This window comes from Acomys russatus, chromosome 5 (genome assembly GCF_903995435.1).
Source record: "Acomys russatus chromosome 5, mAcoRus1.1, whole genome shotgun sequence".
NCBI classification, from domain to species: Eukaryota; Metazoa; Chordata; class Mammalia; order Rodentia; family Muridae; genus Acomys; species Acomys russatus.
The window spans coordinates 66,277,230-66,302,413 of NC_067141.1; the positions used below are offsets into that span (position 1 = coordinate 66,277,230).

Sequence of the window (25,184 nt, forward strand, 5' to 3'; positions counted from 1 at the left end):
TTTCTAGTTTTATGGTACCACATCTACTATGCCTTGAAGTTCTGTTGAGCTCTTGCCTCAGCTGCACCCACCAAGGGAAGAAGCAGGCCTGAGGGGGCAGAAGACTCCCTACAGCAGTGGCCCTCAACCTTCCTAATACTGCGACCCTTTAATACAGTTCCTTATGTGGTGGTGACCCCCCACCATAAATTTATTTTTGTGGCTACTTCATTACTATAATTTTTTTCCTCTTATGGATCATAATGTGAATATCTGTGTTTTCCAAAAGTATTAGGTGACCCCTGTGAAGGGATTGTTTAGAATACCAAAGGGAAGCCAGGCGTGGTGGCACACGCCTTTAATCCCAGCTCTTGGGAGGCAGAGGCAGGCGGACTCTGCGATGTGAGTTCGAGGCCAGCCTGGTCTACAAAGCGAGTCTAGGGGAGCCAGGGCTACACAGAGAAACCCTGTCTTGAAAAGCAAGCAAACAAACAAACAAAAAAGAATACCAAAGGGGTCACGGCCCACAGGTTGGGAACCACTGCTCTTAAGAGACTGTTACTTCACACTGGACCCAGGAGCTAGTGGCCAGGAGATGAAGACCGTATTCTAGGCTCAGACAATGGTATCCTATCTGGATCTCAATTTCCTCACCAGAGAAACAGTGTCTCCTGACAAGAGGGAGGATAAGACCAAAGTGCTGTAGAGGAACAAGCCATGCGCTAGGACACCATTAGCACTGTGATGGGGTAGAAAGGTCTCCACCTGTCACCTCTATGAGCATTTCTAATTTTCTTGTTTTGTTTTTTGAGACAGGGTTTCTCTGTGTAGCCCTGGCTGTCCTGGACTCACTTTGTAGACCAGGCTGGCCTTGAACTCACAGCAATCCACCTGCCTCTGCTTCCCGAATGTTGGCATTAAAGATGTGCACCACCATGCCTGGCGCATTTCTAATTATTTATTTTTTATTATTTATACAGTATTGTGCCTCATGTATGCCTGCACACCAGAAGAGGGCATCAGATCACATTATAGATGGTTATGAGCCACCATGTGGTTGCTGGGAATTGAACTCAGGACCTTTGGAAGAACAGCCAGTGCTCTTAACCTCTGAGCCATCTCTCCAGCCCTTTTTTTAAAAAAAATTATTTATTTGTATTTTATGTGCATTGGTGTTTTGCCTGCATGTATGTCTGTATGAGGGTGTCAGATCCCCTGGAACAGGAGTTACAGATAGTTATGAGCACCCATGTGGGTGATGAGAATTGAACCCAGATCCTTCGGAAGAGCAGCCAGTGCTGTTACCTGCCAAGCCATCTCTCCAGTCCCCACATTTCTAATTTTTTAAGTGTGCATGTGTGTGTTTGTGCGTGTATGTATACGTTGGGTGTACATGACACCGGGGAACTTTAGGGGGTTAGTCCTGTCTTTCCACTTGCCATGTGTCCCAGGGGTTAAGCTTGAGTTGAAGGGCTCGCACAGAAGCTCCTTCACAAGCTGAGTCACCAGGCCAGCCCTGGCTCAGACACTTCTGTACTGTCAAAGGTCACCATAAACACCAAGGACACCACAGGCTCTATCTGCCCATAACAGACCATTTACTCTCGTGATGGACTCAGGGGGTGGGCACATACCTCTGACCTCACACTGTTAGGGAGACATTTTTCACATGGTAAGTGTCCGCCCCAGGCTTCCATGAGATAGAATGGAACCTGGCCTGGCGCAGACCACTGGCCGCAGGAGCCGATCACAGGGCTCATGCTGGGCTGGGTGTGTGAGGCAAACCCTTGCAAGGCCACCTAGCAGTGGCCTGGGGGGAGCCTCCTCACAGCAGATTAACGGCACCCAACACTGACCCAGCAGCTATGGCCCGCCAAGCTTTGCATCAGTATTTCACAAATGGGCTAGTTACCTTTCAAGACAAACCTACACCAACAGGTACTGTTACCCCTCCATTTTGCAGACTGGACCAGAGAGATCAAGTTACTCACTCAAGGCTACACAGCTAATACTGTGTATTAATCCCTCCCCAGGTTCCCACCCCTGCCCTGGCTCCCACCCCTCCCCAGGCTCCCACCCCTCCCCAGCTTCCCACCCCGCCCCAGGCTCCCACCCCTCCCCCAGCTTCCCACCCCACCCCAGGCTCCCCCCTCTGCCCAGCTTCCCACCCTGCCCCAGGCTCCCACCCCTCCCCAGGCTCCCACCTCTCCCCAGGCTCCCTCCCCAGGCTCCCACCCCGCCCCAGGCTCCCACCCCTTAAGGAGGTCACTTACTCTTTTGGAGCCTATTCTTCTAAATTAAATTTCTTTTTCATAACTTTATTTTTATTTTATTCTGTGTATATGAGTGATTTTTCTTGCACATGCGGCTGTGTATCACTTGCATGCTTGGTGCCTGAAACAGATGGCTGAGAGCCACCAGGTGGGTGCCAGGAGTCTAACCCTCTGGAAAAGCAGCCAGCGATCTTAAGCACCTCGAAGCCTATTCTCGAACTTGTGAGATTCAGGATGAAGTGGTATGCTTGCCTTGCTGGTTGCTGTGATGACTAACGGAAGGCATAGCAGTGGACAACATAATGCCTAGTAATTGCCAGTGCTTACTAAGGACGCCACCATTGCCAGCAACACTTCCATAACGTAGCTGGCAGGGGCCTGGCTCTCAGCTTCATTCAGCTCTGAGAGCACCAGGGAAGTCAAGGGTCCGGGGATGGAAGGATGGTGATGCAGAGTGACATATGCACTAGACACACCAAGAAACCCCTGCGCCTGAGATACCTCCCAGCATTGCCCTCAGATCGGGTCAGTTGGGATTATGGACAATCAGGGCTGGGTCTGAGGCCGGAGTCTCTCAGCAAGCCTGGCAGCTGGCAGGACTGCCCTCATGGGGCTGAGACCACCAAGGCTCTGAGTGGCTGCAGACAAGGAGGGCAGAGTGTGATGGAATGGTGGGGCGCTTACCTGCCTGAGTTCACATCTTGCTCCCTCTCCCTTTGGGTTCCTCATGAGGAAGTGTTGTGAGAAAGGCAAATCTCTTCCAGGGAACCACAGCAAGGCATTGTGCCTGGGTGTGGACAGCCCAGGAAGAAATTAGTCTGCTATCCAGGGTGGTCTCTGGGAAGACCGCTCGGCTCGGCCATTATAGTGCAAAAGTGGGCTGGGCATGGCGAAAACTGTTAGTCCCAGCACTTGGGAGGTGGCTGCAGGTTGACCAGAAGTTCAAAGCCTGCCTGGGTCACTTTCATTCTGACTCAAAATATAAAGCGGACTGGGAGTGTAGCTCAGTGGTAAAGTGCTTGCCTAGCATATTTGAGGAATAGGGTCAATCTTCAGTAACAAACACACACACACACACACACACACACACACACACACACACACACACACACACCATCCAGTGATTATGCTAAAAACAGTGACTGGGCCATCTCCCAATAAAATTTTATTCACAGGAGCTGGGTGTGGTGGTACATGTCTTTAATCCCAGCATGCATGAGGCAGAGGCAGGTGGATCTCTGTGAGTTCGAGGCCAGCCTGGTCTACAAAAGGAGTCCAGGACAGCCAGGGCTACATAGAGAAATTCTGTCTCGAAAAAACAAAAATAAAAGCAACAACAACAAATTAGTCACAGAGGCACCAAGTAGGCCGGATATGGCCAGCTACATGAACGTGCACCCATGTGCTTCAACAACCTCGAGACGCAGGCATTTTCTTCCCTGCCCTCAGAGGAAGACGGAATAGACTAGAAGCAAACTTGTGGGTTTTTTTGTTTGTTTGTTTGATTTTATATTTATTTATTATGTATACAGTGCTCTACCTGCATGTACTGCATACCAGAAGAGGGCACCAGATCTCATTGTGGATGGTTGTGAGCCACCATGTGGTTGCTGGGAATTGAACTCATGACCTCTGGAAGAGCAGTCAGTGCTCTTAGCCTCTGAGCCATCTCTCCAGCCCCCAAACCTGTGTTTTTAAAGGCGATTCATCCCCCAGTCCCTGGATGCGCAGAGTAAATCCAGGCCTGTTGCTCCCAGCCCGCCCTGGCAAGCTCCTCCCGGGGTGGGAAGGACCCCTTCCATCTCCTTCTGATGAACAGAGGAGAGCCACTGGCTCTTACAGCCAGGCCCTCCAGCCAGCAAGCAGAAAGGGCTGCTGGCTCAGGGACAAGAGGCAGGCACAGCCAAGAAATAGCTGTGACCAACACAAGCCAGCTGCTGCTTCCCTCCCCTCTCCTCCACTGACCAAGAAGCCAGGGTCCTGCAGAAAAGGGACACAGCCTGCTACAAAATGAGAGGTATGGAGCTGGTAATGTGCACGCTGGGCCTTGTGGAGAGCTAGCTCTGTGGCCTTGGGCAAAGAGCTTAATTGCTGTGGCCCTCGACACTCAACACCTGCCACCGCCAGCACTCAGACCGCTAAGACAGCACTCAGATCGCTAAGGTGGTTGTCTGACGTCCTAGACTTTCCTGGCAGGAAGCTGGTGCTTGCCATAACACATGTGATTAGATGAGAACTGGAAAAAGACAGTCTTGCCAGAGAAAAAGAAGCACTCGAGGGGGCTCAGTGGTTAAGAGCACCATCTGCTCTCCCAGAGGTCCGGAGTTCAATTCCCAGCAACCACACGGTGGCTCACAAGCATCTCTACTGGGATCTGATGCCCTCTTCTGACGTGCAGGTATACATACAGATAGGGCACTCAAATATATAAAATAAATATATAAATCTTAGAGGGGGGGGAGAAGAAACATCTCCCACAAGCTTCCAGACTGGAAGTCTGGTCGCTAGCTGATGGACCACAAGGAACTGACTGGATCCGGAGACCTTGGACCTAACGGGTGGAATGGGAGGCGGAAAGAAGTAGGAAGTGGGGCCTACCTGGAAGGAAGTGGGTCACTGGATGCACCCTGCCCCCTCCCTTCCTTCTCTCCTTCTCTCTCTCTCTCTCTCTCTCTCTCTCTCTCTCTCTCTCTCTCTCTCTCTCTCTCTCCCCCCCTCCTGAGCTGTGAGAGAGTTTGCTCTGCCGCAGGGCCTTGCTGCCAGGATGCTCTGGCTCTCCACAGCCCAACAGCCATGCAGCTGAATTTGTTAGTTCCATTTGCATCGCTGTGACCTGGCAGAAACAACTGGAGAAGAAAGCTGAATGTGGATCCTTGGCTTCGGTCTGTCGTGGTGGGGAGGCTCATTTCGTGGCCATAGCTGTGTGGAATAAAACCTGCTCACACATCCTGGTGGACCAAGAAACAGGAGGCAAAGCTAGAGCTGCAGCACTTGTGCCCTCCAGTGGCCTGTTCCTGGTGAGCCACACCCATCAGCGAGGCACCCCCCAACAGTGCTACAAGCTGGAGAAGCCTTCAGACCGTGAGCTCAGGTGACAGTGACCACAGACGGGTGCCTCTGTGACACCATGAGCCAAAACAAAGCTGTCCTCCCTTTAAACTGTTTCTTCAGCTATGTGCTATTGCCATGAAAAAAAGGGGGGACATGTCATCAGGGACAGAGATGAGGAGCCAAGTGCATGTAGCAAAGGCCTGGGCCCTGTGCTCACTTCGCCACTTACAGAGGCTGAGGTGGGACATTCAACTATCTGATCTTCCTTTCCTCGCATAGTCTGGCAGTGAACCGGCCTAAACCACATCTTCTTCCCAGTATTTTCACACTGACAGGAGCCCCTGCTGGGAAAGCTCCAGGACAGGTAGGAGTTAGGCCTCTAGGGTATGACAAGAAGTGGATGATCCACACATGCAAAAGCTGTGAGTTCCAGGACGGTAAGACAGCGCAGAGACAGGGTCTTTTTTGTCATGTATGGTGTCCGTGCTTGTCACAGCAAGAATCTAGGCCCAGAGAAAAATCCAGTGTCTGCAGATGTGGCCAAGCACTGGGTTTGGTGTACACTTGGGAGGCTGATCCTGGTTCCTGTCAGCTCTAGGTGATGAGGAAGAAGCCAAGGACCACAGACAGGTACCCATAAACTTCCAGAAGCTTCCCCTCCCCAAGGTCTGGCTTGCCTGGCTAGTCTAAATGAGGAAAGGACACCCGCTCTCCCCTTCCCCCCAACCCTTAACCTTGAACAACTGCAGAGCTGTGGAGACCAAGGTCCACACACCCCAACCCAGGATGCTTCCCTGGAGAAAAACAATCTCTGCATTCCAAACTAGTAAGCCCTGAGTGGGCAGCAGTTCTAGGTGGAGGAGCAAGAGAGCCGGGGGCTGCCCACTGCCCAAACTCTATGAAGGATGACAGTGAGCCAAAGGCTCATGGGACCAGGGTGGATCCACCACCCCTTTACCAGTTTTACAGCTCAGAGATTCTGCCAGGCCCCATGGAATGGAAATCTCTGGTCTCCCTGGCCTTCCCTCCTTCAGGATCTCAGGAGAGGCCGCTCCCTCTTTGGGAATTCTATTGTTCGTACTGTGTGCAGCTTTCTGATCTTTCCTCCTCTTCCCTTGCTACAGCTGGACTCTGCACAGGGCCAGTTTCTCTCTTTCTTTTTGTTTATTTACCTTTATTGGTATGTGCATTGGTGTTTTGCCTGCGTTGTCTGTCTATGTGACAGTGTCAGATCTTGGAGTTACAGACAGTCGTGAGCCGCCATGTAGTTGCTGGGAATTGAACCCGGGTCCTCTGGAAGAGCAGTCAGTGCCCTTAACTGCTGAGCCATCTCCCCAGCCCCTGACCAGATTCTTTTTTTTTTTTTTTTTGGTTTTTCGAGGCAGGGTTTCTCTGTGTAGCCTTGGCCATCCTGGACTCACTTTGTAGACCAGGCTGGCCTCGAACTCACAGCGATCCGCCTGCCTCTGCCTCCCGAGTGCTGGGATTAAAGGCGTGCGCCACCACGCCCGGCTCCCTGACCAGATTCTTAAGTTCCTTAGATTCCAGGTGCTTCTTTCCCTTTTTGATTATGCCACCAGGAAACCTGGCCACCACTTTCAGCCCTGTAATTAACAGTAGCAGCAGCAACAGCTGTCTTGGTGAGCCGAGCATGCCCCTGTCTCCCCCACTGTCTGCCATGGACACACAATGGCTCCTTTTGTTACAATGGCCCCACCTGATTCATGGTGTGTTACAGAGCAGGAGCAGGCACAACAGGGTCTCAAGCCTCATCTGTCCCTTCTGCACATGCCTGCCTGCTGGCCTGTCTGCTGTCTGCTGTAGAGCCGAGGCAGCTATATGACCATGGGCTTTTTTGGCCTCCTGAACCTTGAACCAAAATATAAACCCTTTTCTCTGTGAAGCCCTGGATGTCCTGGAACTCACTTTGTAGACCAGGCTGGTCTCAAACTCAGAGATCCTCTTGCCGCTGCCTCCCCAGTGCTGAGAATGAAAGCATGCCCCACTGAACCTGCCTAAACCCCTTTTCTTTATAAATTACCCAAGTCTCAAGGCCGAGGACATGCCTCAGTTGGGAGAGTGCTTGCCTAGCATGTGTGAAGCTGTGGGTTCAAATCCCAGTAGGATATAAGGCCAGGGGTGGTGGCCCTTCCCTGGAATTCCACCACTTGGGAGGCAGAGACAGGAGAGCCGGAAACTCAAGGTCATCCTCAGCTACAGACCAAATTTGGGGCTACCCTGGGCTACATGAGACCTGGCCTCAGGAACCCTGTTCCTATAACAGAGCATGGCCCAAGATGGTCTATGAACTGTTTCTCAGATGGGCAGCGCTGGGAAGGGGACATGAGCAGAAGCCACAGCCCCTTATGCGAACCCACTGATGAGGGAACCCTTCATCTTGGACTGAGGAGCAAGGGGTTACTGCCACCACAGCAATGATTCCGCCACATGCCCTGCGTCCTCCTCCCAGCCTCTCAGGCAGGCTTGCTTCCTAGAGGCTTGCTCTGCATAGCCTTCTGGGATCCTGTACACTGAGACAAGGGCCCTGGGATAGCTTAATGCTATAGTGGGACTGGAAGCATCCATCATTTATGAGCAAGAGGTTCGTGTTTTCATTTTTTAAATTATGTAGCTTGCTTTGCCCAAGCCCTAAGTGGCTGGGCTGCAGCTTCAGAGCCAAGTGGGTGGAAGCACTTAAGGATTTTAGTGGCACTGGGTGACCAATGGGGAGCTAAAAGACAAGAAAATTCCAAATGTCTCCAGTCTCCTCTCTGTGCTACATCCTTGGCTGCCTGGTCTCATCACAAGGGCCAGGAAGATCATGTGGTAACTCGAGGCCAGAGAGAGAGAAAGCCACTTGCCTAAGGTTCAGGTAGATGACATCACTTCCCACTGAACTGGACGCGGAGAGTGGGGCACAGTGCTGAACGGTTAAGTACATTTCATCACTTAATCCTTACAGTAATCTGCCTTCCACAGACAAGGCAACCGAAGCTCAGGGGAGCCAAAGTCCTGTCCCAAGGCCCCATAGCAAGAAAGAGAGGGTGTCAGGGTTGAGCCTGAGCAAGCAGGTAGGAATTGGGACCCTAAAGGGAGCCATCACTTTCTGGTCTTCCCCTCTGGCCTTATTTATTTCTGCTGTGCTCCTCTGTGCAGAAGCAGCCATGTTCTTACATTTTGCAGCTACAAAGGTCTCCTTCCCCAGAGTCTTGCCTTTCCCAGAACCCAGGCTCCACAAGGGTCAGCCCAGCCTCCGGCAGGAATGTACTAGATCCTGAGGCCTGAGCTGCTCAAGGAAAACAGGCCGACTGTCTGCTCAGGTGGGGAGATGGGAGGGGTCCACAGCTTAAAGGACCAAAAACAAGGATGCCCAAGCCAAGGCTGAGACCAGGTCACCTAGCCTAGTGGTGCAAGGAAAGCCACCACTAGGACCACTCAGCTGTCTGGGGGAGGGGCTTCAGCACACTGCTGAAACAGGTGGCCACACTGGGAAATGTGTGGGCAGACAGAGGAGCACTGAGTGGAGCAGTGGATGGGCGCCCCCCCCCCCCAGCATCTGCTTCCAGCAGCTGCAGCTTGACCCCACACAGCCCCTTGGGTGTGGCCTCCCCCTCAGCTCTCAGGTCCTTACCTCTCCTAAAGTCTGAGAATCCCAGCATCCCAGCCACTCCCTCCACTGGGTGGTCTGCCTTGGTGGTCCACCCGATTTACTGAGCCATCTCCCAGCCGCTCCTCCACCCCTCCCCGGCAGCCCCCACCTAGGCCACTGTGTAAGGTCACATACACACAAAAGCAGCTCAGAAATGGGCCAGTGACTTCAATAAGCCAGTCAGCTGCCGCTGCCGCCACCACAGGCCTATAGCCCTTGGCCAGCCCCTTCAGGAGCCAAATGGGAGGGAAGGAGCATAGGGAGGGAGTTACAGGCAGCATGCTCAGGACGGACATTTCCACCCCGGACAGTGTGGAGCAGAACATCCTGTCTCTCACTGTGGACTCTGGTTATCAGATCATCAAAAGAATCAACTGCCAGCTATTTAGAGAGTGCTGCCCGTATGCGCTGCCGGGCCCTGCTGCAGATCCTGCTCCTTTGGATGCCACTCAGCACAGGAGGACGGACAGACAGTATGTACACAGTACATTTTCCTCCCCCCCCCCCCCCCCCCCCCGAGCTACCCTGTCTGCTCCAGAAGCCCCTGCCTTGAGGCGGTCTGGCAGCCTTGGCTACCTGCTTGATTCTCTCCACGCCACCTCTACAGGGTGTCCTTCTCGGAGGCTCATGGAGTGGCCTGGGAGAGAGAGTCAGGGTGAGCCCTAAAAACCTTACTGGTATAATAGGGCCTGACTCTGAGCAAGGGTCACAAGCTGTAGAGGCCAGGTTAGGGGCTCTTATCTGAACTGAAGTTGGGGACATCCCTTTTTTTAAACACAATCTTTTTAAAGGTTATTTGGAAATTTCCCATAATGCACCCAGATCACATTTACTTCCCAGTCCTCCCAGGGCCACCCCTCCACCCTTGTACAAGAAGACGAAGAAGAAGAAGAAGAAGAAGAAGAAGAAGAAGAAGAGAAGAAAGAAGGAAGAGAGAAGAAAGAGGAGGAGGAAGAAGGAGGAGGAGGAGGAGGAGGGAGGAGGAGAAGAGGAGGAGAGGAGAAGAAGAAGAGAAGAAGAAGAAGAGAAGAGAAGAAAGAAGAGAAGAGAAGAAGAAGAAGAAGAAGAAGAAGAAGAAGAAGAGTGCAATGTGTGCTGCCCATATACTCACTGGAGCATGGTCACATTCCCAGTGGCCAGCTCCTGAAAGAAAGCTGAGCCCTCCCCACCCCAAACCCAACTGTGAAGAGCTACACTTCAGCATCCTATCACAATTTTTGTTTTTTGAGACAGGGTTTCTCTGTGTAGCCCTGGCTGTCCTGGACTCACCTTGTATACCAGGCTGGCCTTGAACTCACAGAGATCTGCCTGCCTCTGCCTCCCAAGTGCTAGGATTAAAGGTGTGCACCACCATACCCAGATCCCTATCATACTTTTTAAGAGTTTTCTTCAGGGACTGGAGAGGTGGCTCAGAGGTTAAGAGCACAGACTGCTCTTCCAGAGGTCCTAAGTTCCTGAGTTCAATTCCCAGCAGCTGCCTGGGGGCTCACAACCATATATAATGTGTTTTAATACCCTCTTCTGTTGTGTAAGTGTACATGCAGGCAGAGCACTGTATACATAATAAATAAATAAATCTTTTAAAAAAGCCATCTTCAATGGCTTCCTGTCTAGACTGTTTCTTTTTTTGGTGGGACAGGGAAGTTGTCACAGAAGCCTTTGCCTGGTGGACAGGCTGGCAGGGGTTATCCATTTTTTGGAGGGATGCCCATTTTTAAAAAGAAAGATTTATTATTATGTGTATAATGTTCCTCCTGACTGTACACCTGCATGCCAGGAGGGGGCACCATATCTCACAGATGGTTGTAAGCCACCACGCGGTTGCTGGGAATTGAACTCAGGACCTCTGGAAGAACAGTCAGTGTTCTTAACCTCCAAGCCATCTCTCCAGCCCCCAGGATAGCCATCTTTTAAGGTTGGTCTATCTCATTCATCTTTGCCCTGTACAGTTTCAACTAGCTCCAGAATGCCTGCTGGGGCTATAATCTTAGCAAATGTTTGGCACACAGAACGTGTTGAGTAAAAACACCCTGAGCTAGGCTAGGTGCATATCCCAGTGTTAGAGCACTTGCCTAGAATGTACAAAGACCCTGGGTTCCGTTCCTAGCACACACACGCAAACTGCTGTGTCTCTCCAGTTGGCCTTGATGGTCCTTTTGTCCTAAGCCTGCCTACCATCCTTCCACACCTCACATACTCAGTGCCCAGATCAACCTCAGTGGATGACAGGAGCCCAAGCTTACTTGAAGCCTGTGTCCCTGACCTTAATCTAGTCCAGCCATTCTCAACCTGTGGGTTGTGATGCCTTTGGGGGCCCATTATCAGATATTTACATTACAATTTATAACAGTAGCAGAATTACAGCTATTTACAGCTGGGTAGTGGAGGTTGTTCTGATGTATTTTGATGCTAATTACGCTTGCTGTCCTTTAATGTGCCTCAAGTATTGCTATGTAATCTTACCTAAAAACTTATTCCTACTTGACCAGTAAAAAGTCGACACACCTGGGCAGGCAAATGGAATAGGTGTGGCTAAGGCTGGTGGGCTTTGAAGACTGAGAGGATCTTAGACGAGAGATGGACAGAGGAGGAAGGAGGCGGAGAACCACCATGGGATAGGAAAAGAGCCGTGTGGCCCCAGAGGAGGAATTCTGAAGTTCCTCACAGAAAGAGATGGCCAAAACGAGCAACAATAACAAGTATTTTGGGGTTATGGATGGGAGGTAGCCCAGATAGAAATTATTAGAAGCAGATGGAATGGGATGGAGACTGGGAGTTATTGGAGGACGGCTTAGGAGGTAACATCTGCCTTGCCCCGGGTAAAGGCTCATTTTAAGATACATCAGGCGTCTATGTTCTGACTGATTGTTAGTGGGTTAGAAAATACTGCCATCATAACTACAGCCTAATAATAAGCATTTATTAGGCCATACCTCTAAATTAGCCACAACCCTGGGGTCACCACAACATGAGGAGCTGTGTTAAAGGATCACAGAATTGGGAAGGTTGAGAACCACTGGTCTAGTCTCAAGTTACCCTCCTGAGCCACATGCAGGCATTCTGATGCTGGGGAATGCCCTTGACCTTCCTGGGCACCACAGCCCTCAGGCCCAACCCAACAGCCCAGAAAGGCTGCCTGGCAACATCTGCTTCAAAGCCTTCCAAGGGCTTTAAAAAAAAACCAAAACCCCCATAACCAATACAGGCTTATGGCAAGATGGCTGTCACAGGAAATGGGAGCCTGTGCAAGGACAACATACTTATCTACCATGACTGGTGGAATCCAGGGTCAGTCAACCCCTCCCCCACAGCGTCTGCTAGAAAAGCCCCTGGGCCTCTCCTGACTTGGCCCACCCCTGCTCTGCAAGGGTTTGGTCAGAATGCAGAATGTCCTCTGCATTCACAGATGACCGCTAAACAGTTGTGCATACTAAGCGAAGCACGCGGGCGGACACACTTACACACACACACACACACACAGATGCATGCATGCATGCTTCACTGCTGGGGAAATCCCCACAGCTGGTGCTCACGTGACTAAGCTTTGTCCAGAAAGCAGCTGCAGAGAAAGGCTGCTGGTCAGGGGAGCTCTGGGGGTGGAGTTAACCCTTCCATACCACAGCACAGGCCCAGCTTCCTTCCCTCCAGGGAGAAAGGACAATGTGCAGCGCACAGATTCTCAGTCCTTGTGTTTCCTGCTCACGGTGGGCAGACTACTTCTCTTATACCAGTCCATGTTTCCTTGTGCTAAGAAGAGGAGCGTGTCCTGATGCCAGATACCCAGGTGGGGACCGTGGCCAGGAAGCCAGTTAGAACTATTGCCCCCCTTTTACAGGTGTGAACAAGTGTCTCTGAGCCACTGCCCAAGGATCCCCATTAACCAGAGGCTGGAGGAGGCCCCAAGAGCAAGTTTTCTCTCATTCCGGCACACTATTTCTATTAGCCAGTGGTATCATCAGACCGTTATGTCTCTGAAACAGTTCCCAGGGTACCTGGAGATGTGGAGAAACTAGATGCCCAACTTACTCTGTTTCCTTACTGAGATACTGTGTAGCCTAGGCTGACCTCAAACTCATGACCCATGTGTCTCAATGTCCCAGGTAATAGGCTTTTTAAAAAATAGTCCCATGCCTTAAGTTTAGAGACAATGTCTTAATGTAACCCAGACTGGCCTTCAACTTGCTATGTAGCTGAGCATGTCAATGAGCTCCTGGTCCTCCACTGGGATTGCAGGCATATGCCACCATAGCCAGCCATAGGATATGTTTGCACGCTGGGCCACTAAGTGCTGTAACTGGCCAGTCATCTTCTGCACAGTTGTCTTCCCTCTGTTGGGCATTCAGGAGGCCGAGGCGGGAAATGTACAAATTCATGGCCAGCATGGGTGTGTTGGCTAGTTTTTATGTCAACTTGACATGAGCTAGGGTCATCTGGGAAAAAAACTTATTCAAGAAAATGCTGGACTGATGTGGGAGGTTACGCCCACTGTGGGCGGGACTACTCCTAGGCATCAGTTCTGCATGGTGTAGGAAAGCAGGCTGAGAGGACCAGGAGGAACAAGCCAGTCAGTGGTGTTATTCCATGGCCTCTGCTTGAGTTTCTGCTTCAGGTTTCTAGCCTGCCTCCCCCCTAGTAATAGAGTGGGATCTCAGAATTGTAAGATTAAAAAAAAACAAATAACAATAAAACCTTTTCCTCTCCACATTGTTTTTGGTTGTGGTATTTTATCAGCAACAGAAACCCTAGCTAGGACACTAGACAACTTAGCTAGGCTTTGTCTCAAAATACAAAATAAAATAAGATACAAGGGGTGTGTGTGTGTGTGTGTGTGTGGCAGTGTTGGGGGATATATAGCTCAGTGATAGACAACGTGTTTAGCATGTGTGAGGTTTAACCCCCAGGTGGTGGTTTAAATGGGGATGTGAGCCGCCCCGCATCCCCCGCCCCATAAGATCATATGTTTGAATGCTTGGGTCCTAGTTGGTGTACCTGTTCGGGAGAAATTAGGAGGTGTTGCCTTGTGTTGGATGAGGTGTGTCAGTGGGGATAGGCTCTGAGGTCTCAAAAGTCTCCTACAATCAGCAGTGTGCTGTCTCCTGCGTGTGGGCCAAGGTATGAGCTCTCAGCCGGCTGCTCAGCCACCTGTTGCCACGCCTACATCCCCACCATCACAGACTCTAACCCTACGGAGCCATAAGCCCAATTAAACTCTTTCTGCTATAAGTTACTATAGCAGTGTTTGTCTTAGGTGTTTTGTCTCACCATGTTTTGTCACAGCAATAGAAAAGTGACACACCCTAGCACAACAAAAGTACATGAATAATAAGTAAATTAGCTGCAGGAGGCCTAGCACTTCCCTGGCAGGTCTATGTGCCTGGATTGGCTCACCCCACCCACCTATGGTATTTGTGCTATTATGTTTATTGACCCGCTGGTGGACTTATTCTCCCATCCAACTGGGGGTCCTGGAAGACAAAGACCTCCTCACGTTCATCCCTGGGGCTGGGACCATACAGACTGGCACACAGCAGGTTCTCTCAGTTACTCAGTAAACAAATAGATAAGCCAGCCATGGCCAGAGCACAGGAGGCCAATTCTAGGTCCAGCAGCAGCCACACAGCTCTGGAGAGAAGATCTTAACCCAGCACTTTCTCGGAAATTTGCTTCCTATCTATTTAGCCTTCAAGGACCCCCCCCCCACCCCGTGTCTCCCAGAATGCCACTGCTGTGCACAGGCACTGGCCTGGAGCAGAGGACAGGAGTGTGGGGATGGGCTCTGAAATCAGAACCCTGGGATCAAATGTAAATGATGACCTAGGGGCCACGAGACTGGTGGTGTGAAGTGGGGAGCTGGGGCACCTGTGCATGGAGGGAGGGTGTCTACATCTGTGCAAGGTCTCCATGAGGCCATGCTGACCTACAAAGGCGGTCTTAGTTTGGCCTTGGTCACTGGCCTGTCATCTCTGCTTTCCAAGGACCTCATCCTCCTGCGGGAATGGTTATAGACTCCCTTGGATCTTGTTCAACGCTCAGGGAGCCTACAGGGATCCCAGGTGAGCTAGGGAGACCCCAGAGATGAAGGGAACACTGTCTCTGGGACCACAGATGGACCTCACGTACAAGTCAGAAGCAGAGCTGGGAAGGAGCGACAAGGAGCCAGTGTTCCTCTGACCCCAAGAGTGTGACGGGATCCTGACATGGCCCAGCTATCTTAATGCAAGTCACCTGTCCTAATGTTAACTCAGTCCTTCCTTATGCCAGCTGTTGGTGACAACAGGATCCAAGGGGGCAAAGAGAAACTCAGGGAAAAAAGCATGCTTTTCCTGCAAACTTCTACGTCTCCTGAAACTTTGGAAACATCTCGCTGCCTTCCCATTTCGAAACTGACCAATTATAAAAAGGCTGTGAGCCAACCAAGTTCCACATGGCACATTTCTGTTTCTAAACTAAGTAACTTTAGATCAGAAAAAGGCGCTAAAACAACAAGCAGGGCGCGTTTCCCTCGAGTCTTTGTTTTTCCACTGGCCTCATCGTTACTGGAAGTGTTGCCCCAATGTCACATGTCTATAAACCAGAAAGCTGGAGTGAGCAACACGCGCTTCCTGGCTGAGGCCTGTGGTGGGAAGCACTTCTTTGCTGGACCACAACTTGGGTGCCTTCTTCTCCAGGACCAAAGCCTTATGGCAGAGTCTCACCACTGCCTCGTGATGAGGCCAGCTTTGGGGGGGGGGGGGGGGCGGTATTAGGCAGCCGATCTCCAAGGCCCAGCATTAGTCCAGCCCAGTGTTTTAGGAGTGCTGGGTTTAGAACCTTGTTTCCTGACAGCTCCTTGCAAGTTACCTCCAACTGTAAGCATCTTCAAAGAGCTGGTCCAAGAACAGGGGGAATCCAATGACAGGCTTCCTGCCAGCTTCACTGTCTATCAAGCCTGAGTGTGGCCATCAGTCTACAGAACGTAAGCCTGGGTTGGCTTAAGAATTCTTAGGCAGCAGGCTGGAGACATGGTTCAGCAATTAAGAGTACTGTCTGCTCTTCCAGAGGTCCCGAGTTCAATTCCAAGCAACCACCTGGTAGCTCACAAACATCTATACTGGGATCTGATGCCCCTTTCTGGTGTGCAGGCTTTATGTGTAGATAGAGCCCTCATGCATAAAATTCCATGATGATGATAATAAAAGAATCCTTCCGCAATATAGTATAGGCTCGTGTCTATGATCCCAGCACACACAGGAAGCAGAGGCAGAAGGATCAGGAGTTCGAGGTTAGCCTCATCACAAAGAGGATTTAATGCCATCTTGTACTACAGGAGGCCGGTCTTAAAACAAAACAATCCTTGAGAGTCCATGCTGAGTTAGTTGTCCTGAAAAATCTACATTTTAGTGAGCAGGCCCAGCTTCCTACTTTCCTAACAGGAGAAAGGGGGCGGGGAGGGGGGAGGGGAGGGGAAGGGGGGGGAATGGGAGATGTGGACAGACACAGCAGGATACAGGGCCTCAAGGCTATCTCTACTTCTTTCCTGAGATTCCAGGATCTGGGAAGTGCTCCCCCTCCTGCACGGCGGCTTTGTCGTGTGTCCAGGCCAGCTGAGCAGTGGGTGCTGCCTTGGCTGGAGTTGTGGCATGCACCCACGTATGCGGAAGCGCACAACACGTGAGCAGTACTGGCACTCCATTCACATCGCTGCCACGTGGCTAGCCGTGAAACGCCACCAATCAGCCTCGTTTCCAATTAGATGGCTTTGTATTTCAGGGGTGACGCGAGGCTGAGGAGCCAGTGCCATAAAAAGTGAAACTGTTTCAAAACACAGCCCCGGGGGAGATGTGCCAGACGCCTGGACAAGACAAGACATTGCTCACTGGGGGCCTAGCCAAAGGAGGACGCCAGGAGGATTTTGGTTGTGTTCACAAAACAGCCCAGGTCTTCCACTGGGGACGACTGGTTTAAGTAGATCAGGGAGCCCTGGAAATAGTGGGAATGCTACATTCTCCAAGGCTGCCTCTCTAGTTTTCATCTCACCCTTCTCCTACCCCAGCCCTTTCTCCTCTCCCCACAGCTCCTGCCTCTCCTCCGTGGGTGACATCTCTCCTGCTTTCTCTGGTCTGCCTCCGCAGTCCCTGACAGCATCCTTCCCCACCAGGGGGGGGGATGGGCATTCCATGGGCAAGGAGCCAGCAAATGCCTTAGAGAGGCAGAAGCCAGTACTCTGCAGGAAGATGGCTGGTCAGCACTAACTCGGGGAAAAGCAAACCTCCAAGGCCTCAGGGATCTGCTGGCTCAGCTGCACTGTAGGTCTCCTCACACCTCACTGGGTGCCAGGGCCTTCTGGAGCCAGCAGGAAACCAAGCTCTGTCCAACTTTAACCCTGGGCAAGTGGGCACTCTTGGCTACTTTATGTATAAAAGAAGAGTGGGGGCTGACGTGATAGTGCAGCAGGTGAAGGGGCTTGCCACCAAGATTGACGACCTGAGTTCGATTCCTGAGAAGGACACAGTGGAAGGAGAAAAGTAATGTCCATAAACTGTCCTCTAACCTTCACATGCATGCTGTGGTGCATGCATGTGCACACATGTGCACATAAATAAATGTAAAAATATGCATTTTATTTTTAAAGATTTATTTATTATTATGTATATAGTGCTCTGCCTGCATGTACACCTGCAGTCCAGAAGAAGGCATCAGATCTCATTATAGATGGTTGTGAGCCACCATGTGGTTGCTGGGAATTGAACTCAGGACCTCTGGAAGAGCAGTCAGTGCTCTTAACCTCTGAGCCATCTCTCCAGCCCCCAAAATATGTATTTTAAAAAGTGGGCTGGGTGGTGGTGGCACACGCCTTTAATCTTAGCACTTGGGAGGCAAGCATAGGCAGGTCTCTGAGTTCAAGACCAGCCTGGTCTACAGATGGAATTCCATGACATCCAGGACTACCCAGAGAAGCCCTGTCTCTAAAACCAACACCAAAACAAAACAAAAAAGGAAAAGAAGGGCCCAGCTTTTCTAGATAAGATAGCTTTTTATCGTAGCCAGTATTTATGGGTAAGCCTTGCCAGTACTTATGGGTAAGCCTTACTATTAGAAAAAATATACTTTGTTTAAAACAGAACTTAGTGGGTTGGAGAGATGGCTCAGTAGTTAAAAGCACATGCTGCTCTTTCAGAGGACCTGGGTCTAATTCCTAGCACCCACATTGTGGCTCACAGCCACCTGTAACTCCAGTCCCAGGGCAAACACTGACAAACATAAAATAAATTTAAGATATAAATAAATAAACTTAAAAAATAATAAAAACTAAACTTAGCCAGGCACAGTGGCTCATGTGTCTAATCCTGTACAAGAGAGGCTGAGTCAGAAAGGCTGCCGTGAGTTCAAGGCCAGCCTGGGTTACAGAAGGAGACTGCTCAAAAGTTACAAAGCAAGGGGCCAGGGGGATGACCTGGGCTCGCTCCCTGGACCTCACATGGTAGACAGAGAACCAACTCCCACATGTTGCCTTCTGACCTCCATATATGTCACACATAACCCTACACACATAAAATTTTTTTTCAAATATGTGATGTTTTTATTCTCAAGAATTTTATAATAGGTTATAAAATTAAAAGCTCTTAAAGTAAGAACAATTAAAATCAAAGAAATAACAAAGCAACAAAGCAGGTTGGAGAGATGGCTCAGTGGTTAAAAGCAACGTCTGCTCTTCCAAAGGTCTCGAGTTCAATTCCCAGCAACCACATGGTGGCTCACAACCATCTATAATGAGTTCTGGTGCCCTCTTGTGGAGGACAGGCACACATGCGGGCAAAATAATGAATATATAATAAGCAAATCTTAAACACAAAAACAAAGCAACAAAGCTGCCCAAGCTCATAGCCAGGCTTACGGACACAGGCCTGTACTGTGCCTCTCAGGAGGCTGAAACACAGGGCTGGAGAGATGGCTCCGCAGTTAAGAATCTTGCTGCTCCTCCAAAGGCCCTGGGTTCGGTTCTCAGCATCTACTCAGGCAGCTCACAAACCACCTGTTACTACAGTGCCAAGCATCTCACGGGCTTTTCTGGCTTCTGCAGGCACCCATGCACACATGACATCTACTTGCTGCCTGTTCTGGAGTGGGGAGGAGCCTACACCAGCACCCTCTCCTAGAGGATCCTGGGTTTCTCTCTGCAGCCTCCTGCGTACCATTTTATAGATGAAACAGAGGCACAAGGAAGATGGGGCTCACTTGAGAGCATATAGTAGGCAGAACTAGGGCACAAAGCAGGCATTCTGGGTCAGAATCTACACTCCTTTGGAGCTCACAAAGAGAAAATAAATACTATGATTGAGTCTTTTTTGTGTGTTAGATGCCAAACCGTAAACTCTCAACTCAACAACAGAACCACATCAGGGCTCATCTCATTAAGTGGGCCCGGTAAGACTGGTTACAATGAGGCAGGCGGATCTCTGTGAGTTCGATGCCAGCCTGGTGTACAAAGTGAGTCCAAGGCCACACAGAGAAACCCTGTCTCAAAAACCAACAACAACAACAAAACCAAAAACAACAAAAAGACTGCTTAATGATGGAAGGCAGGCTGAGCTCACCGCTTTTCTAAGTACAGAGTAAACGACTTCGCCAGGAACATTGACACTTGCCCAAGAGAACAATCTTGCAATACTCTTGAGCAACCTTATTTGCATTTAATTTGGAGCTCGGAAAGGAGGAGCAGCAGGCTCCTCTGCGTGGCAAGTGGTTGCACACGGAAGCTGTGGTTCCACTGCGCCCCCTAGTGGCGACTCTTAGAACTCAATCATCTTTCTTGGGAGCAGTGGGAACTGGGAAGGGAAGCCCTGCTGGGGGGCTCCTTTGCCCCTGAGGACCCTGGGAAGAATGTCTGCCCACCATAAGGAGCTACCACAGCTACTTCTGGCCTTTGCTGCTGCTGCTGGTTGGCAGGAGGCCCTCAAAATGTATGGGTTCACCCGCTCCCTCCAGAGTGCTTCTGCAGTTGCTAGTCAAGCAGGTGTGACATTCAGCTAGAGAGGCCAGCCAGCCCGAACACATGCAGTCATTTTCACAAAACATTTTTCTGTTGGTGGCTAAGGCCTATCCTTAGTGGATGTTGTCCAGGACTGAGGCGGAAGTGAGGGAGACCGGAGCCAAGAAGCCATAGCTGCGCTGCACGGAAAGCCGAGACTCCCTGAAGACCCACACAGGTGGACAGCAATCCCAGCCTGTGCCTGGGGTCCAATCTTGGTTTCTTCAGGGCTGCTCTATGGGTTCAGGCTAGCCTAGACAGCCCTGCTGGTGTGTAAACCTGTTCCTAACAATAGCCCCCACACCCTGGTTCCTTCCCTCCTATAAGGTCTAGGCTGGCCTTGAACTCAGCCTTTTGAGTGCTGGGGTTAAGTCATGGTCAATTACAATAAAATCTCTTACTATCTGTCCTCTGTTGCTTAAGGTTCTCCAGCCGAATTCTGACTCACACAGGAAAACAGGTGAGCTCCAGCTGAAGGAACATGTCCAAGGTCACATGACCGACAAACTGTGGGCCTGAGCTAGGAAACTCAAGTGTGCTGGTCAGTTTTTGTCAGTTTGATACACATTAGAGTCATATGGAAGCAGGAACCTTAAGTGAGAAGATGATTTTATCAGGCTGGCCTGGAGGCGAGTCTGTGGGGCATTTTCCCGATTAATAATTGATGTGCACAGTGCCACCCCCAGCAGGTAGTCCTGCCACGGAGAGCGAGCCAGCAAACAGCGTTCCTCAGCAGCCTCTGCTTCTGTTCTTGCCTGGCGTTCCCGCTCTGACAGTGAGGGGCTGTGAAAGTGTAAGCCACATAAACTCTTTCCTCCCCAAGTTGAGTTTTATTCCGAAGGTTTTTATCACAGCAGTAAACTGAGAAACTAGGCTATCAAGCAGTTTGCCTGACACTCTCCAGCGCCCACACCTTCATAGGCTCATCACGGCAAACTCTGGGCATATTTCTTGTAGGTCCAGCATTTGCTCAGCACCTGCCTTGCATACAGCTGGGGCTCAATCAGGTCAGAGAAGCCAAGCCTTGCTTGCCCAGATTTCTGAGTGTACTCTCTCTGGAGAGCCAAAGCCTCCAGCTCTCTGCTCCCAAATCAGGAAAGTTCCTCCCATTTCCAACAGCCCCCAAGCTGCGAAGAGAAGCCACCTTTCCCGACTCTCACAGGGCGGTCCAGGTATTCACAGTCTCCAAAGCACTCAACAAGTGAGCGGTGCTTGTACTGGTGCAAGCCCTGCAGCCCGGTTTCCGGGTGGTGGGAGATGGGCAGTTAGCAAGAGCAAGCACAAGGCGACAGGGGAGGAGCGGGGCTTTGAGAGGGCGAGGCTGGGGTAGCTCCTCTGAGCCTGTAAACAACAAAGAGGGAGCCAGCCATGGGGAAAGGAGGAAGAACAGCAAGTACAAAGGAATGAACACGATGTCTGAAGAGCAGAGGAGGACCGCACGGTTGAACAGGTTCGGCCTGGTGGGAATGTGTGCTGGGGCAGCGCCCGGGTCAGAAAGGCAGCGGGAGTCAGTTATACAGGGCTCTGAAGCCAGAAAAGGGAGTTGTACTTTACGGTGTGGAAGTCCCCCTGGGGCCGGTTCAGCAGGTTTGGAATGTACTTTAAGAGTGCCCCCTAGCGGTGCTACGGGGAATGGCAACTGCTGGGGTTAAAGGTGGAAGCCTCCGAGGGGGCGACTTGGGGAGGTGGGGGATTCTTGGGGAGGTGGAAGGCGGGGACGGGGAGAAGTGAGTGGATCAGTAAGTCGAGCTGATAGGCAGAAGGGAGGGAGGGCCCAAATATGGCTTCTAGTTGTTAGACAGATGGTGCCAGGTCCTGGCAAGGAAAGATTTATAAAGAAACAGGGATGCAGGAAAAGCTCAGGCGACACGCTCTGCCCACGGTCCTGCCCCCTCCATGAGGCTGTAATCATGAGGCTGAAATCACTTTTCTCTGCTCTGTACAAGTCTTGCTTCTAATTTTCTTTGGACAGGGTCTTGCCAACTAAAGAAGCAGGTCTCACCTCAAAGGAACAAGGTGACAGTTTATTCCAGAGCCCGATATGAGAAACCACAGGCCAGGAACAAAGATTCAGGCTTCCCCAAAATACATGTTCCAGAAGAGGGAGCCCAAAAAGTCACAGAGTAATCCGCATTCGCATGCACTGGTAGGAAGCTACAGCTGCACTGGAGGGGACAGCATTCTTAACCCTTTGGATGGCACAGACTAGGATTCTGTGCATACATTCCATAGGATCTACTGATGTCACCAGGTCTCACACAGAGGATGGCAATAAATGGCTATCAATGAGGCTAAAGATGAATCAAGATAATTAGGCTCTGGACTTGCAACATCCCAACCCCTCCACACCACTGAAGTTCTAGGCAGTCAATCAGGCTTTGCCATCACAGCTTCTTTCTAGGAACTCTAGGAATACTCAGAGCATCATGTAACCAAGGCTGGCCTTGAGCTTCTTATATGGCCAGTGATGCCTTTGAACTTCTGATGCCCCCGCCCCCGCCCCGGCCTCTGGTTCCTGAGTGGCATGCACCCCCAGACTGGGTTTACTTGGTTCTGGGGATTAAACCTAGGGGCTCAAAGTAAGTACACTGTCTGTGCAGCAGGACACAGTGACACATACCTGCTCACCTGAGCATGACACAGAGGGCAACCTGGGCCCTACAGCCAGCCTGGGTCTCTAGAAAAGTGTCCTAGGTCCCATCCTCAGCAAGAATCATCCGAGGAGGAGCCAAGCTTTGGAACTAGGCTGGAAAGCAGACAAGATGCCGCCTCTGCCTCCCTGTGTGAGGTTCACTATGGACTGCAAGTGAGCCCTGCCCCCTGGATTCTGATTCTGTGTAGGCAGCTTCTCCTTGTAGTGTGTCTGAGTAGAACATGAGGGAACACTTGTAGGGTTCTGGGCACAGGGTGCTCACTGAGTGACAGTAGCTCGCACCTCAGGAACGCTTCCTCGGCTGCAGGCAGTGTGACCTGAGTACACTCACAGACACTGACCCATCCAGTCTTCATTACCACCGACATGAAAAGCGTATAGCGAATAAAAGGATTATTTTGGAAGTTGGCTCACGTGACTGGAAACTCGGTGAGCACAAAGTCTGACGAGGGAACAGGCAGGAGTCTGGGAACAAGCTGCAGTCAAGTCCAAAGGCAAGCTGCAACAGAGGTCCTGGCTGGCAAGTGTATACATACACGTGTGCATGCATGCATGCGTGTGTGTGCATGTGTTTGTGTATGCATACATGCATGCCTCTGTGTGTGTTCTATTAATGGCTTTAATTGACTAGATAAGGCCCACCCATATTAGAGAGGGTAATTGGATTTATTTGGGGTTCACTGATTTAAATGTTAATTTTATTAAACAATAACAGCATAGAAACACACAAATTAAGACCTGAGCCAACATGCAGGTGCCTAAGGACATACAGCATAACTGTGTAAAGAGAGAAACTTAGCCACCACAAAGTGAATGCAGATGCCCTGGGTTTACAGACAGAATAGGCATGAGAGGGAGAGTCTCAGGGAAAGAGCCTGGCCCTGAATGCCTGCCTGCCTGCCTGCTGCCTAGCTCCAGCCTGGCACTTTAGCCACGACACTAAGTGGCCATTACCATAAGCATACCAATGTAAATTAAATTTGCCTCATCTGTCCTCTTCCTGGATGGAGGTGGAAGGCAGAGAAACTGAGGAGGCAGCCTGGGTGGGGTGTGGGGGAGGGGCAGGGCCCCCAACGTAAACAAGAGGACCGCAAGTAGCCACGACTGCTACAGTAGTATATAATATATATATACATATATGGTTACATAGTACTATAGCTTTACGGTGTACTAAGGGCTATTCTGCATTAAACAGGACAGGCGCTATCATTATTGCTTTATACATAATGAAGAAACTACAAGGAACTTCCCAAAGCCAAACAGGAAGCTGGAGCTCAGTGCACTAGACTGAAGTTCAGGGCAAGTGTCTTGGTTATCACAACCCCAGTTCTGCCCCTCCAGCCCGGTTCTCCTTTTGGGATCTGCTTGATAGTGTTGATGACAACATTTTTCAGACTCTACACTTTCCTTTTCACAAAAGGAGATGCCCGTCTGCTTCAGAGCATAGCTGAGATCCCCTGGCACAGCTGTCAGTCGTGTGTACACACACATCTTACCCCACGAGAGCATGTTTGAAGAACACACAGAGGGCACCCACCCTACGCACACGAAGACGGAAGGTACTGCACAGTTGTCAGCAGGGACCACCCATGTCCACACAACCCGACACTTGGCCTCCCACACACAAGTACACAACTTTGCTCCTCGCAACAAGCAGGTAAGATAGCATTTGTACACAGAACACATCCAAACCTATACTTACAGGGACACAGAATACAATTACTTCCACTTCAGAGCCCACCCATCACGGGCAGCACACAAGGCTCTACTTGGTCTATAGACCCCCAGCATTGAGATGTAGGGGCCTTGAACAGGAGCTATTTGACATATCCCCAAGGCCAGACTCTACAGAAGACTGTCCATAAGGCCCCACCACGACACATACAGTAAACACATATGCCAACATAGCTCGATCAGTCTGTCCCAGCCCCACACCCCCAGAATTCACCACACTAACTTCAAAAGGATCACCCTTCCCCAACTAACTACACCCCGCCCACACACCACTTGGGAGAGCCTCCCCCATCCAGAAAGAATCATCTCTGACCCTCCTGGGACAGCAGAGGACAATCTTGCTCTTGGAGGAGCGCCTACACCTGCAGGCTCCCTCCTCCTACGTATCTGCAAGACACCGCGGCTTCATCGGACCCTCCACCCCACCCCCACCCCGCCTCCCCCCAACCCAGAGCGCAAGCTCAGAGCTGGGGGAGGGTTTAGGCCCGCAGTGTGGTGCAGCAAACTCAAGTCTCTCAAGAGCGACACTTTCTCAGCTCCCTCACTTTCTCACGCAGAAGACCCTGCATATCCCTAAACTCTTCCACTGCATCGCGAAGAGGAGGGGCGCATGGGAAAGCCACAGCAGTACCCAGCAGTGGCTCCTGCAGTTGGGGTGCAGGATCTAGCTGAAGATGTTGCGAGGGTGTTTAGGCTCTTCACAAGTCACCCCCTTCCCCATGTGTCCCCACTCCCACCCAGGAGTCAGAGGGACTAGGGAGGAGAATGAAGGTGTGAGTGGCCGAGAACTTAGAGGGCAAGGGAAGGGGGAGGGGGCATGGATAAATCCCCCAATAT

At 50.9% G+C, this 25,184-nt stretch overlaps 1 protein-coding gene across 5 annotated transcripts in view; it reads right to left on the reverse strand.

Moving 5' to 3' along the window:
• Positions 1-25,184, reverse strand: part of Sh3pxd2a (SH3 and PX domains 2A) — a 197,635-nt gene that overhangs the window by 52,770 nt on the left and 119,681 nt on the right. The gene's annotated exons all lie outside the window — the stretch shown is intronic.